The sequence below is a fragment of the Natrix helvetica genome (genome assembly GCF_964273705.1).
Source record: "Natrix helvetica genome assembly, chromosome: 2".
Classification (NCBI taxonomy): Eukaryota; Metazoa; Chordata; class Lepidosauria; order Squamata; family Natricidae; genus Natrix; species Natrix helvetica.
In genome coordinates, this window is record NC_138552.1 from 254,817,572 (window position 1) to 254,830,686 (window position 13,115).

The following is a 13,115-nucleotide window of genomic DNA, read 5'->3' on the forward strand; positions in this document are numbered from 1 at the left end:
AAGCGAAACATTTTCAAAGAAAAACCCCAAGAAATTTTTCCCCAGTTGCCTTTTGGGGAAAAAAGTACCTTTGGGACAGTTTCAAAGCAGGAAAAATCACAGGTTGAATTTGAACTATACCTTATTAGCTGTGTAAAGTCAGGGGAACATAGAGAATTTGTTCACAGTATTAATTTTATTTTCTAATACATTGTGGCATTTGTTTTTTAAGACTTTTTTTCTTCAGTAAAGTAAACTCTGATGTAATCTGTTCAAAATGGGAATGTGCAACATTTTGGGCTCAGGTATTTTATTTCTGAGCAGAGCCATAATTTCTTATTTAAAATATAATAAAAGGAACTTTATAAGAATTCATTGTAGTAACGGTATTAGAGTACCTTATCCACCAAAGCATTATACTGTGCTTTATTTTAAACTGGATTAAGGGACTACTAAATACTATAATGTATAAAGTGTATTTTCTAAGTTTTAATGTTTGTGTTTTGTGACTAAAAATGCCCAATCTGGTTAGTCTTTAAAAACAGTAAATCTATCATAATAATACCGTATATGTCAAGAAGCTGGACATTAAATGAATCTGATGTTTGCAAAGCATTGTTGTTATATCATGTGATTTTAAAATAGTTAGCAATTTTTGTAGCCATGGGAACTACATGAAGATGAATTCCTAGTACTATGTACGATCATCTCTATGTGTCCACCAGAACCCAACTGCAGTGTGACAGTTCAGTGAAAAAAAGGAAAGTTGGCTTAAAGAAAAAGGCAAAATGGGTTTATAATCACTGTGCATTTTGTTAACAAGTGAATTCAAATGATTTTATTTTTACCAAAACTGATAATCTTTATTCCAGTGTAAATGCAATTGCTGATTTAAACAGAAACAAATCAATATGTATATTATTTAGATGGTTTATATCATCTTTGTCTAATACATTATAATGAAATATGTTGCAAGGTGTGTCATACCAATGTGCAAAAATAAATGACTTTTTCCTGCATGCTTTCCTGAAGTATGTTGTGATTTGAATTGCCTTTAGCAAAACAAACTGGCCAACAAAAAGTTGTATGTTACTACATAACCCAGAAATGCTTGGACATTGTTTCATCCCATTACATATGTATTTGATGCAGTGTTATGTCAAGTTTCAGACTAGTTGTCTATCATTTGTGTATGTTGTCGGACACCTTTTATCTTGTTAATCTGTATTATGTAATCTTCTCATTGCTTGAAACAGTCAGCGCTGTATAATTCATTGTTTTCAACTTGTTTCCTAATCTTAACACCTTTCCTAACACTAAAATACAGATATCTGTAGATTCTTTATTTATTCTGTCTCCTCTTATATGTTTCAAAAGCAGACATTTATACAAAAGAGAAAGGGAGAAACCTCTAGTGGGTTCAATGAAATTCTGAAACGTTGTGTCTTCACAATGTTTCAGCCTGATCCCCGTTCACAAAATGTGCTCAAAATTACAAAAAATATATGCTGCTGCAGTCAACATGCTTCTATTCCATATCAATATCTCATCTCATTCCCAGCTTCTCTCATTAATCACCATAAGCTTATTAAGGAACTAAACAATAATAGTTATTAAAGGATGATACAAAGTTATCTCGTCTGGCATCATTCATCAGAAACGCTTGCTGATATTTCCAGGCTATAACTCCATCTATTTTACTTCCAGACAGAAAAGGCAAAAACATTGGCTTCACCTGGGAATAATATGCATGATAGTCTAGTAAACACTGGCTTCCATGAGACCCCCTCCATCTTTCCCCCGGAGTTTTAAATCATAACTACAGTGCATGAAAACATGTTAATGGCTACCAACTCAGATGCAGATTCAGCATTTTTAAATGAATATCTTCATGATCCAGGTTGGACCAAGACATTTGTTTCTATCTGTCACAGAACAGCACTGACATATCCTTGCCTCTTCTTGGCAAACTGCTGCATTATAACTGTGGTAAGGAAACCTTATTTTGTCTCCTAGGTGATAAATTAACAGACATCTGTTAAAAAAGTAACACAAGAACACATTAACCTAGAAATATCATGGTGACTTTGAAGCCAAAGACCTTGATAGCTGCTAGCCTGATAGGGAGGAAATAAAGACAGAGAAAGCTGATGACCATGGGGATTGGTGAATTGAAGAGACAGGAAGTAGATCAGCTCTTGGTAATTCATCTCGGGACAAGGAGAACATTTGAGATTGCTCACAAATATGCCAGACAGACACTCTTTATGACGCGGTCACCAGACAGTGGTCTCTGGCAGGTTCAGAGCTTTTGGAGACAAGGAAACAAACATCTTGCCAAAACTGTGGCCAGTACTTTCAGAAAGGACACTTGCTCACATACCTCCTTTTTTAAAATTATTTTGGAAATTGCCGGTTAACTGCATTTCAGCTATTAGGAACATCTGGATTGACACGTTTTACAGCACCAGGTGAGTTTCCTTCAATCCTTAGTGAAAGAAGTTTTAAATACAAGTTTAAGGGCTTAAAACCAATTATTTTAAAATAAACAGCCAACATTCCAGAACTTTGATTCTGGAAAGTTATAAACAGACTAAATATCCAGATGGATATGAAATAAGAGTTTGGAATTAATTATAAGAATCATTTCCATGGAAAATGTTAATTTTAATGTGTCTGCTTCTATAGTGTCTGCCTTTATAGATAAACTGTGTTTAAGACCGAGACTGATCTAAAAGTAGATTTTGAAAAGACCAGGTAAAAAATGATATGGAAAAAGATGCCAGACTGGACATACAAATGAAACTGGCTAATGTCTTAATATAGGTAGTCCTCATCTTATGACTACATTTGGAACTGGAACTTCTGTTGGTAAGCAATGTGATTGTTAACTGAGTCATGCCCAATTCTATTTATTACTTATTATCAAATTTAAGGCTACGTGACCTTAAGAGAATCCAGCTTTGCCCATTGATTTTGATTGCTGGAAGCTCCCTGGGAAGATCACAAATCATGATCATGTGACTCTAGGACAATGAAACTGTCATAAATACATGTCAATTGCCAAGCACCTGAATTTTGATCACATAAACAATGGTCATAAGTGCAAGGATGTAAGTAACTTTTTTTCAGCATCATCATAACTTCACATGGTTTTTTTCTTGAAGGGACTAAAGATCAAGACTATTAAAAGTTCAGGGAAGAAATATTAAATTGGTTTATTGGATCAAAGTTAAAACAATGTTAATATCTCTAGTAAGCCTTGATGGATTCTTGCTGATCAAGACAGAATCAGAAGGCTTTAAGGGTTTGTTTATAAATATACGAAAAAAGAAATCATTTCTTGGCATTTAAGATAAATCACTAAAATTGCTCACACTTGTCATGAAGGAAGGAGAAAGTCATTTCTTTATATTTTTCTTCTCTTTTTCTTTAGTATCCTTTTCTATTTTTCTTTTCTGTGCATTTTTTTTCTTTTTGTTCAATTTTTAATTTTTTTCCCATTGTACTTTTAAAATATAATTGCTATTAAAAAAAGAGAAATATTTGTGTCTCTCATGATCGCTTTGGTCCTCTCTCTCTCTCTCTTCCACTGAAAATAATGGGAGGAGGAACATAATTTAGATCAGCCAGGTCTCTAGTATAAATGGGCCAAGACCACAGAAATGAATCAAGGATTTAAGTTTCTTCAGATCTTCTTAAAAGCTGAAGAACCTCCTACCAACCTCTTGGAAGCTCACCTTAGGGACTTTCTGAAGTCAGAATTTCCCAAGCATAGGAAGTACCAGCCACAAAGGCTGGCAGAGGCTGGTTCATAAATATTTCTATATTTGGGAACAGCACAAAAAGTGAGCATGAACTAGTGACTTATACTCAGTAAACTTCCAGCTGCCTTGGCAATCATGGCTACTATTTCCCTGTCATCAGGGTAAAACCACTAACTTATTGGGCTACCACTTGACCAAATCAACTGTAACCCTTGAAACACAATTGTTTGGAAGGGCTCCATAGCAAAGGGGAATATTATGAGGAGGGGCATTTCATCTGCAGATAGTCACATATTATTACAGATTTACTGTCCTATTATAAAAACTGAGGGTTATTAACTTCAGCCCAGTGGTTGTATTCAGCAGGTTCTGACCAGTTCTGGAATACCCGTAGCGGAACTTTTGAGTAGTTCGGAGAACCAATAAATACCACCTCTGACTGGCCATCAATTCTCTGCCTCCTGAATCCCAGCTGATTGGGAGGGAATGGAGATTTTACAGTATCCTTCCCCTGCCATGCCCACCAGGTCATGCCCACCAAGCCATACCACGCCACCAAGAACACCCACAGAACTGGTAGTAAAAAATTTTGAATCCCACCACTGCTTCAGCCCCATGCTACAATACACATAGCATCAATGTTTCAGAAGCAAAATAACACTCTTATCATAGATGTCAATATATACATGCCTTCATCAGTTTTCTCCCACTAGTTTAAGTGACTGCCATTCCACTGACTCGGTGAGATAAAAACGGTGACATTTTGTTGTAACCATGGAAACCGTTACACTGAAAAGTAAATTCCTTATGAAATGATATGTATAGTTAACTGAATGTAACTCCCCCTTTATAGATCCATTGTGGATGCAGGAAATTCTTATTTAAAAAAGGGTTGTGCATAAGGATTTTAGAAAGATGTTTATGGAAGCACTCTTAAATCAAAACTTTATTATGATTTTAGACCAGAATAAGTTATGTATCTTCAAATAAAATTAGTAAAGTCATTCTGCATTGTTGTAGATCAAAAACATCATTGATCGTTCACCAGCACTGCATGACTTCCAGTTACATCGCTGGTTTCTGATAGTGGAATTCATGCCTGGTCACAGAACCGGCAGTGACCCAGCCCTGCCACGCCCCCAAACCAGTTCCCTCGCTGCCGCTGGGCCGCCGTCATTCTGGACTTTAGTGACTGCGGTGCGCAGTTCACTGTAAATTGTTCTGCACATGCACGAAGAACAATTTTCATTGAACAGCACATGTGCGCGCAGGTAGTAAAACGCTAGTGAAACCGGCAGCAACCCACCCCTAACACACACACACATTCTCTCTCTTTCTCCCTCCCTCCCTCTCTCCCTGCCTCTCTCTCTTTTTTTTTCTCCCTCCCTCCCCCCCCTCTCTCTCTGATGTAACAACAGGTCGGTAGTGCATTCCAGGCATTGACCACTCTGTTACTAAAGTTGTATTTTCTGCAATCGAGTTTGGAGCAGTTTACCTTGAGTTTGTATCTATTGTTTGCCCATGTATTATTGCGGTTGAAGCTGATGTAGTCATTGACAGGTAGGACATTGTAGCAGACAATTTTGTGTACTATGCTTAGGTCAGATCGTAGGCGGTGTAGTTTTAGGTTGTCCAACTCCAAAATGTCCTTCTTCTGTGCAGATAGTGTTCCCTCATGCTCTCACTCTGCAAGAGAAATGGGGTGATGCTTGCAGAAACCTCCAGATTCCTGCTACTGTATCAAAATCTGTTTAGATTTGAGTCTTTTAAACCTTTTAACCAGGGGCGAAATTCAGGAGGTTCTGACAGGTTATGGAGAACTGGAAATTTTGAGTAGTTCGGGGAACCAGTAAATACCACCTCTGGCTGGCCCCAGAGTGGGGTGAGAATGGAGATTTTGCAGTATCCTGCCCCTGGAGTGAGGACAGAATGGGAATTTTGCAGTATCCTTCCCCTGCCATGCCCACTAAGCCACGCCCACACAACCAGTACTAAAAAAAATGGATTTCGCCACTGCTTTTAACCAAGATTTAGGTTAAAATGTTTATAGAAATAAATATATCAACAAATATATTTTAAACCATAAGTAGGCTCTCTCCATCCTTTAGGTTTTTTGCTCTAGAAGGCCTCATTGTAAAAAATTTGCCAAAAATTGACAACAAAATATTGACATTTATTGAAAGTGGGGACATACATGGAAATAAAAAACAATGATAACTATGCTGATCCTCCAACAGTATCTACTACCCTTAAGAATCTCTTTGGACTAGCAACAGCATAGTTATGCCGTCAAAGTCTAATTTCAAAAAGACTTACTCATGACTAAAAATACAGAAGAATTAGTCCGGGCAGGAGATGTAATTTAAAGTAATCCAAGTCTAATCAGGGGGTCAGGGGCTAAAGATAGGAAGGTTAAATAGAAGAGAGTAAGTACAAAAGGGAAGTCCTGTAGACAATCGACATGCAAGGCACAAGGATAACAAAGCACAAGTGCATGGAAGCAATAGGCACCCCCAGCCTTATTTGGTTGGTGTCCGAGTCTACTTGGCTGTAGGTATTGATTCTTATTCAGAGTGGGAAGAGGACTATATAAACCCCAATGTTGTATACACATAAGTGTATGTACATATGTTGTTGTGGGTGCTCCATCACTGGAGGTTTTTCAGAAGAGATTGGACAGTTATTTATCTGAAATGTTATAGGGTTTCCTGTTTGAACAGCGGGTTGGACTAGAAGACCTCCATGGTCCCTTCCAACTCTGTTATTCTGTTATATGGCACGGAGAAACCAAAGAAGACTGACAAAGCTTTAAAAGGTTTCAGAATTTTCAGGCAATTGATTTATATTTTTGTCTTTCCTGGGGTGTGAATTTCTTACACTCTCTGTTCTACAGTACAAAGATAAAACTGTCACACCTATTGTCAAAGATCTCACAGGATCACAGAAGGCTGACCTTGCAGAAAGCAGAGTGACTTGAAAGAAAATAACCTGTCAAGAGCAAGTAAGGAAGGCAAGGAGTTTGGAAGCAGCTACCCAGGAGCCTTGTCAGTCTGGAATGGTTTAGAACTTTTCTTCAACATGCTCTAAAGAAGTACAAACTTGCTGTCTGGCTGGGAAATTCTGGGAATTGAAGTATACACACCTTAACATTGCTGAAGTTGAGAAACATTGCCCTAATACACTATCTTCGAAACAGTAGCAGAAGAAATTTTGCTCAAACTAATAATCAGGCTAAAGAGCATAACAGTTTCTGAGAATTCATTCAGCATAACTTGTAGATCACACTGTCATCAGCAAAGGGGGTTCTTGAACGAATGTATGGAGACCCTTTGTCCAAGGGTGGGATTCAGCCGGTACAGATCGGTTTGGGTGAACCGGTAGCTCTGACAATCAGCTGGAAGCGAACTAGTTCACTCCAATGATCAGTTTGGCCCACCTACCAGCCCCTGCACTTTACTTACCTATATCTTTCAACTGATTCGTGCAGCAGCCTCAGCTATGCTACTCCCCAAAAGTAACATGGAAGGTAAGTTTTGTTAAAACTGCTGACATGCACGAAACGCACAATCACCGATCCAGTTGTTAAACTGGCAGAATCCCTCCATTGCCTTTGTCCATGCATTTAAGCAGCAAAGGTCAAAGAGAGGACTGTCCAATCAGTACCCTTCTTCCTTCAGATCAAGACTAGTTTAATGAAAATTTGTAATAAGTAGCTTGATGAAAACCAAGTGGTAACATGCAAGCAAAGAACAGATTAGAGCTAGAATACAGACCTGTTTTACCCCATTGGAAGTGGCAAATGCAGCTGAGGTATTACCATCATAAAGAACCTGTCCTGTCATTCCAGGGTAGTTGAATCAACTTCACAAATTTCCTCACCCTCACCCTAACTCTAATGATCCAGAGTCTCCCTGTTTGCAATGTCAAATGCTTTTGTCAGGTCAATGAAGACAGAGTAAAAAGGCTCCTTTGTCTTGATGCACTTCTGGACTTGCCTCACAGTAAATATTGTTCTGTCCCATGATTCCAATGAATATGCAGACACAGGCTTGGCTGTCTGCCATGACTATTTACATAGATAAAGCCACCCCTTGGCTAGGAGCCTAGAAAGTTATCTTCAAGAACCCAAGATTAAACTTACAGAATGTTTTCACAACGGCTCGTATAATGGACTGTTGTTTCCTGCAAAGATTCCCCTCCCGTCGCTCCACCTATAAACTCTTTGGGAGGGGCCACACCCTTAGCCAGCTGTCCTTACTTCCTTCTATGATGTCTTCTCCACAGCTGTTCCTTTCTCCTATCAATTCTACACATACGCACATCAGGGACAACCTCCCTCTGTTCTTCCTCACTGCTCCCTGACTCAGATGCCACCTGGTGGCCAACAGGCCTCTCTAGTTCCTGCTCTGACTCCAAACACCCTCTTTGATTGTCTGAAAAATGTTTGGATCTAGTGCTTTTAGAATGGCAGAAGGTCATCCTGCCCTTTTCCTTATTTGAGTTTATCTGTGAAATCGCTTTCTTTATCCCATCATTAGAGGGAGGCAGGTTTAGGTTTCCAAGGGCTGGCATCTGAGGAATCTGCTATAAGATATCATGATCAACTGTGGACAGCCTACTTAGTAAGTTGGAAAAGTGTTCAGCCCATCAGTTTTTCAGTCTTTCCTGGTCTTTGATTAGGATCACCCCATCAAATGATAGCAAGGAGGGGCATCCTGATTTAGAAGGACCATAAACTTTATGGTGCTTTAAAACTCTCTGGTAGTATCCATGTCTGCATAGCCTTTCACTTGCTCAGACCGCTTGCCACTATTCATCCTGCATTTCTCACAGTTCCATCTATACTTTGAATTGAGATATTTAAACTTGTCTTTATTTGGGACAAATGATCATTCTGCAAAGCCTGTATAGGCCCATGGTGGTAAACCTATGGCACGCGAAGCGTTGCCCTGTCACTCCAGCACGCGCCAGCTGACTTCAGCCTTCTTTTAAGACTGTTTTTCGCCCTCTGTGGGCTTCCCTGAAGCCCCCGGAGGGCAAAAAACGACCCAACGTGCAAACTGGAAGTCCGTTCCAGAACTTCCGGTTTGTGCATTGGATTGTTTTTCGCCCTCTGGAGGCTTCAGGGAAGCCCCGAGGGAGAAAAACAGCCTTAAAAGAAGGCTGCTGGAGCTGATAAGGCAACACTTCATGTGCTCTAATAAATGGCTCATTCCTGAACTTTCGGTTTGCCTGTAGGGCTGTTTTTCGCGCTCTGGAGGCTTCAGGGAAGCCTCCTGATGCCTCTGAAGGGCCTCTGGGGGAGGGAAGGAACGGAGGAGGCTGTTTTCACCCTCCAAGGCTCCTAGAAAGCGAAAAATGGGTTCATCATGTACCAAAAACCATGGGGAAGGTGGGGGTCGCGTGCGCATGTACAGGGGAGATCACACACACAGCATTATGGGTGTGCGCACACCCAGGCACAACCCCCCTGTGCTCCCCCTGCTTTTGGCACACAATGGGAAAAAGATTAGCCATCACTGGTATAGGCCTTTTACTTTCCCTAGAAGACTGCTGAAATGGGATTGTGGTTTTCATCAAATTAGCCTTAATGCACACAGGTTTTCAGTCTAAATGCAGTTGTTGTAGTCTGCACTTTTTTAAACTGTGTCTGCTTTTCAGAATAGCAATAGCTATAGCACTAAGACTTATATACTGCCTCACAGTGCTTTACAACCCTCTCTAAGCAATTTGCAGACCCCAACAATCTGGGACTTTATTTTACCGACCTCGGAAAGTGGGAAGGCTGAGTCAATCTTGAGCCAGTGAGACTCAGTCAGCTGAATTAGACCACAATACTGCATCCTAACCACTGTGCCACCATGGCTCTTTAACAGGTTTCTACAAGTAGTAAATTGCTGGAGACATGGTCTGGGTCTTGTAGTCTGCTGCTGATGAATGATTTTCTAACATTCCTTGGCTGCTTATGGTGTAAAGGGGCTATGAGTATGTTTTCAGCCCAAATATAGTTGTGTATTGACTGTGTACCGCAGCTATGAGTTTCTGTCCTGCACTCAGCACCTGGCATGGCACAGGTGATGGTGACATCTTTAAGATCGCACTGAAAACTATGAATGGTCAAATAGGTGTTAATGTTTGGACCTGAGTTGCATCCAGCTTGATGTGTACTTCTTTGCAACTCTGAACATAGTGTTATTGAGGCACAGTTTATGCTTGGCACATTTGCCAGAAGCAGCAGACCACTGCAATTTTGTTTTCCTACCCCATGTCATCCAAGGACTCTGTCCCAATATTGCCCTCTGTTTCCATCCTAGCACTGAAGCCATCCAGAACAATTAATTTGCCACTGGTAGGCGTTGTTTCAAATAGTGTGGTCTAAGTCCTCATAGAAATCTTCCTTGTTTTTGTCTGGGTTTGGGAGAGTTGGTGTGTAGGTATAACAATTATGATATACCAGACTAGCAGAGAAGAAAGCAGAACTTTATGATGCATTCATTTATTCCAGTGGATAAAGAAGGAAAGTTCTTCAGCAAAGCAGTTTTGATTGCAAAGCCTCCCCTAGGAATCCTTTCCCTTTGATTTGCCTTTCCCAAAAAACGTATATCCAATTACTACTTCCTGTATTGAACCCTCCTCTGCAGGCCTGGTCTCACTGAGTGCAGCAAAGTGAAGAGGGCTGCTTATCTAGCAAGGCATCAACGTTTCAAATGAGTTTTGATGATTTTTTTCCAGATTCTCAATCACTAGGGAGAGATGATCTGCTAGCTGCTGTTAACTAGCTGGTTGTTGTGGAGCAGGCAATTTTTTATAACTCCCTTCCTCATGCAAGGGTAGGCAGTGCTATCTTAGAAGGTCTGTCCAGTCACCCTGGATGCTGCTGAATATCTCTGAAGCCCCAGGTATAAATTACCAATGGTCTGAGAATCTTTCATGTGAAAGTTTGTGATTATAACTGCCAGTGACCATCTCCACCTGTTGTTTTTCCACTCCTCAAGCCGCAAGACTCAAAGGAATTAAATTAGAACTGATAAGATTTGCAGATGGCTTGTATATGAATTGCACAACAGAAACCTGAGCATGATGGAGTTTTAAAGGGAACAGCTATTGCATAAGGGTAGCTCCACTCATGGCAGAAGAGATCTTGATCCAGTGGCCTGGAGAAATATTATGGCTGGAAACCTCTCCTGCTACAATAGGTGACCAGGATGTCAGTACCTTTTTAGGCTCTTAGTGCTCCACAACACCTGCTGGGTCTGTCTGCTTGGCCGACGGTTGATCAGTCTTCGCTGATCAAACTGCTAGGGTCAATATTCACACGATTGGATGGATAAATATAATATCTCACAGAAAATTGAAGAACCATCATCTATACTCACCTGGTTTTGCCTGTTGATGAGATAGTTTACCAAGATGTGGCCACTGCACATATTATAGCCACTTTGAAGCACACAGGTGAGACCTGAGTACCAGGTGGAGAATAAAGGGGAACAAATACTCCTGAAAAGTGTGTCGCTGGCCTCTCTACCAGAGGTGTTACACCTCCCTAAACACCCATACACCCCACTTGACAAGTAGTATACTATCCCAATCTATCAAACACCCATACACCTCATTCAACAACTTAATGTACTATCCAAATCTTTCAAAATGAAAAAATGAAAGAAAAGATCATCCAAATGAAAAACAATTTCATCCTTTTCTCCCCTTAGTACTACCCAAATTATTGTTTTTTCATATTTGTCAGTTGTACCAGTTACATGCCTGGTATTTGCAGAAAATATACATTCAGAAATATACACTCACTTGGATAAAACAATGTCTAGTTTCATCAAAGAGTACACTAACTAAAACAATCACCTACTACATAGTCGTGTTTATTAAATAGTTTACTCTGATTCATAAGTACCAGGCAGAGAGGCCAGATTCAAATTTCCCCTCTCCACTTTTATAATTAGTCAGGAAGTAAATTTTAAAAAGGCAAGAAAATACAGCCAGTCTATGTAATTCAGTCTGGATAGGAAGTGTTACTTTTTTTTACAAATTTCTTTCATCCCATCTGATAATTTTTGTAGATTAGTTGTAAAAGAATCCTTCTAGCCAATGATGTGAGATTATTCTAAACAGAAGCCAAGATTCCGATAAAGTTATTGAGTATTTTTGCTCATTATCAGCAGCAGTGAACATGAAAATCAAAAGGCAATAGTACCCTCTAGTGGTTATACAACTATAACATATATGCTAGATTTTCATTTTCAAATCTCAATTCTTATTTAATCTGCTAGTGGTCTGTCTACACAACTGCATAGTGTCCCATCTTAGAAAGCCTTCTTCAAAAGAATAACGAATAGCTGCCTTCATTCCTTGGCTTGTATGAATAGGTCTGTGTAAAATAGGACATGAATAAAGAAATACATGATGATGAGTTTATACAGACTTAAATCCATGCATCAATTCAAAGCAAGTACACATAGTTCTTCACATGCAACAGTTCATTTAGTGACCATTCAAAGTTACAACAGCACTGAAAAAAGTGACTTATGACCATTTTTCACACTTAAACCCTTGCAGCATCCCCATGGTCACATGATTTACATTCCGATGCTTGACAACTGGTTCATATTTATGACAGTTGCAGTGTCCTGGGGACATGTGATCACCGTCTGGAACCTTCTGACAAGCAAAGTCAATGGGGAAGCCAGATTTCCTTAACAAACGTGGCAAGAAAAGTCGTAAAATGGGACAAAAGTCACCTAACAAATTTTTCACTTAGCAATAGAAATGTTGGGCTCAATTGTGGTTGTAAGTCGAGGAGTACCCATAGCGTTTTCTTTTTATTTATTTTATTTAGAAGATGACTAATTCTTTTTTAGAAACAAATAAAACAGTATGCCAAGAAATAAAATCATAATAATATATATTCACAGAAACATCTAGTACAAGACTGATTCAGGCATAATGCAATATAAATAAAAAACGCTTGCTGTCTGCAGGAAAGACTTTTAATAGGGAGATCAGGAAATGTTTGTAAAAATACATACAGTATCACAAGCTGGGGCAGAGAGATGCTCTACTAAGAAGGCCAGTAACCTGGAATCCACATACATACAATACATGTTGTTACTATTTCATTTTGAAATAAGCAACTTTTATTCAAAGTATGAAACAGGAATTGAATCATTACCTCATAAAACAAGAAGAGGAAAAAAAACCCTTCTAAGTGTAATTTATACCACGTTTTTCACTGTATCCTTCTATGTCTTTTTATACTTGCAAACCATGTTTGCTTCTACCACCTTCACAGATTCAAAATCCCTTTTTGTTCCTTAAATTTCTTTTTGAGATTCTCAACTCCATCTATTAGGAAATTTC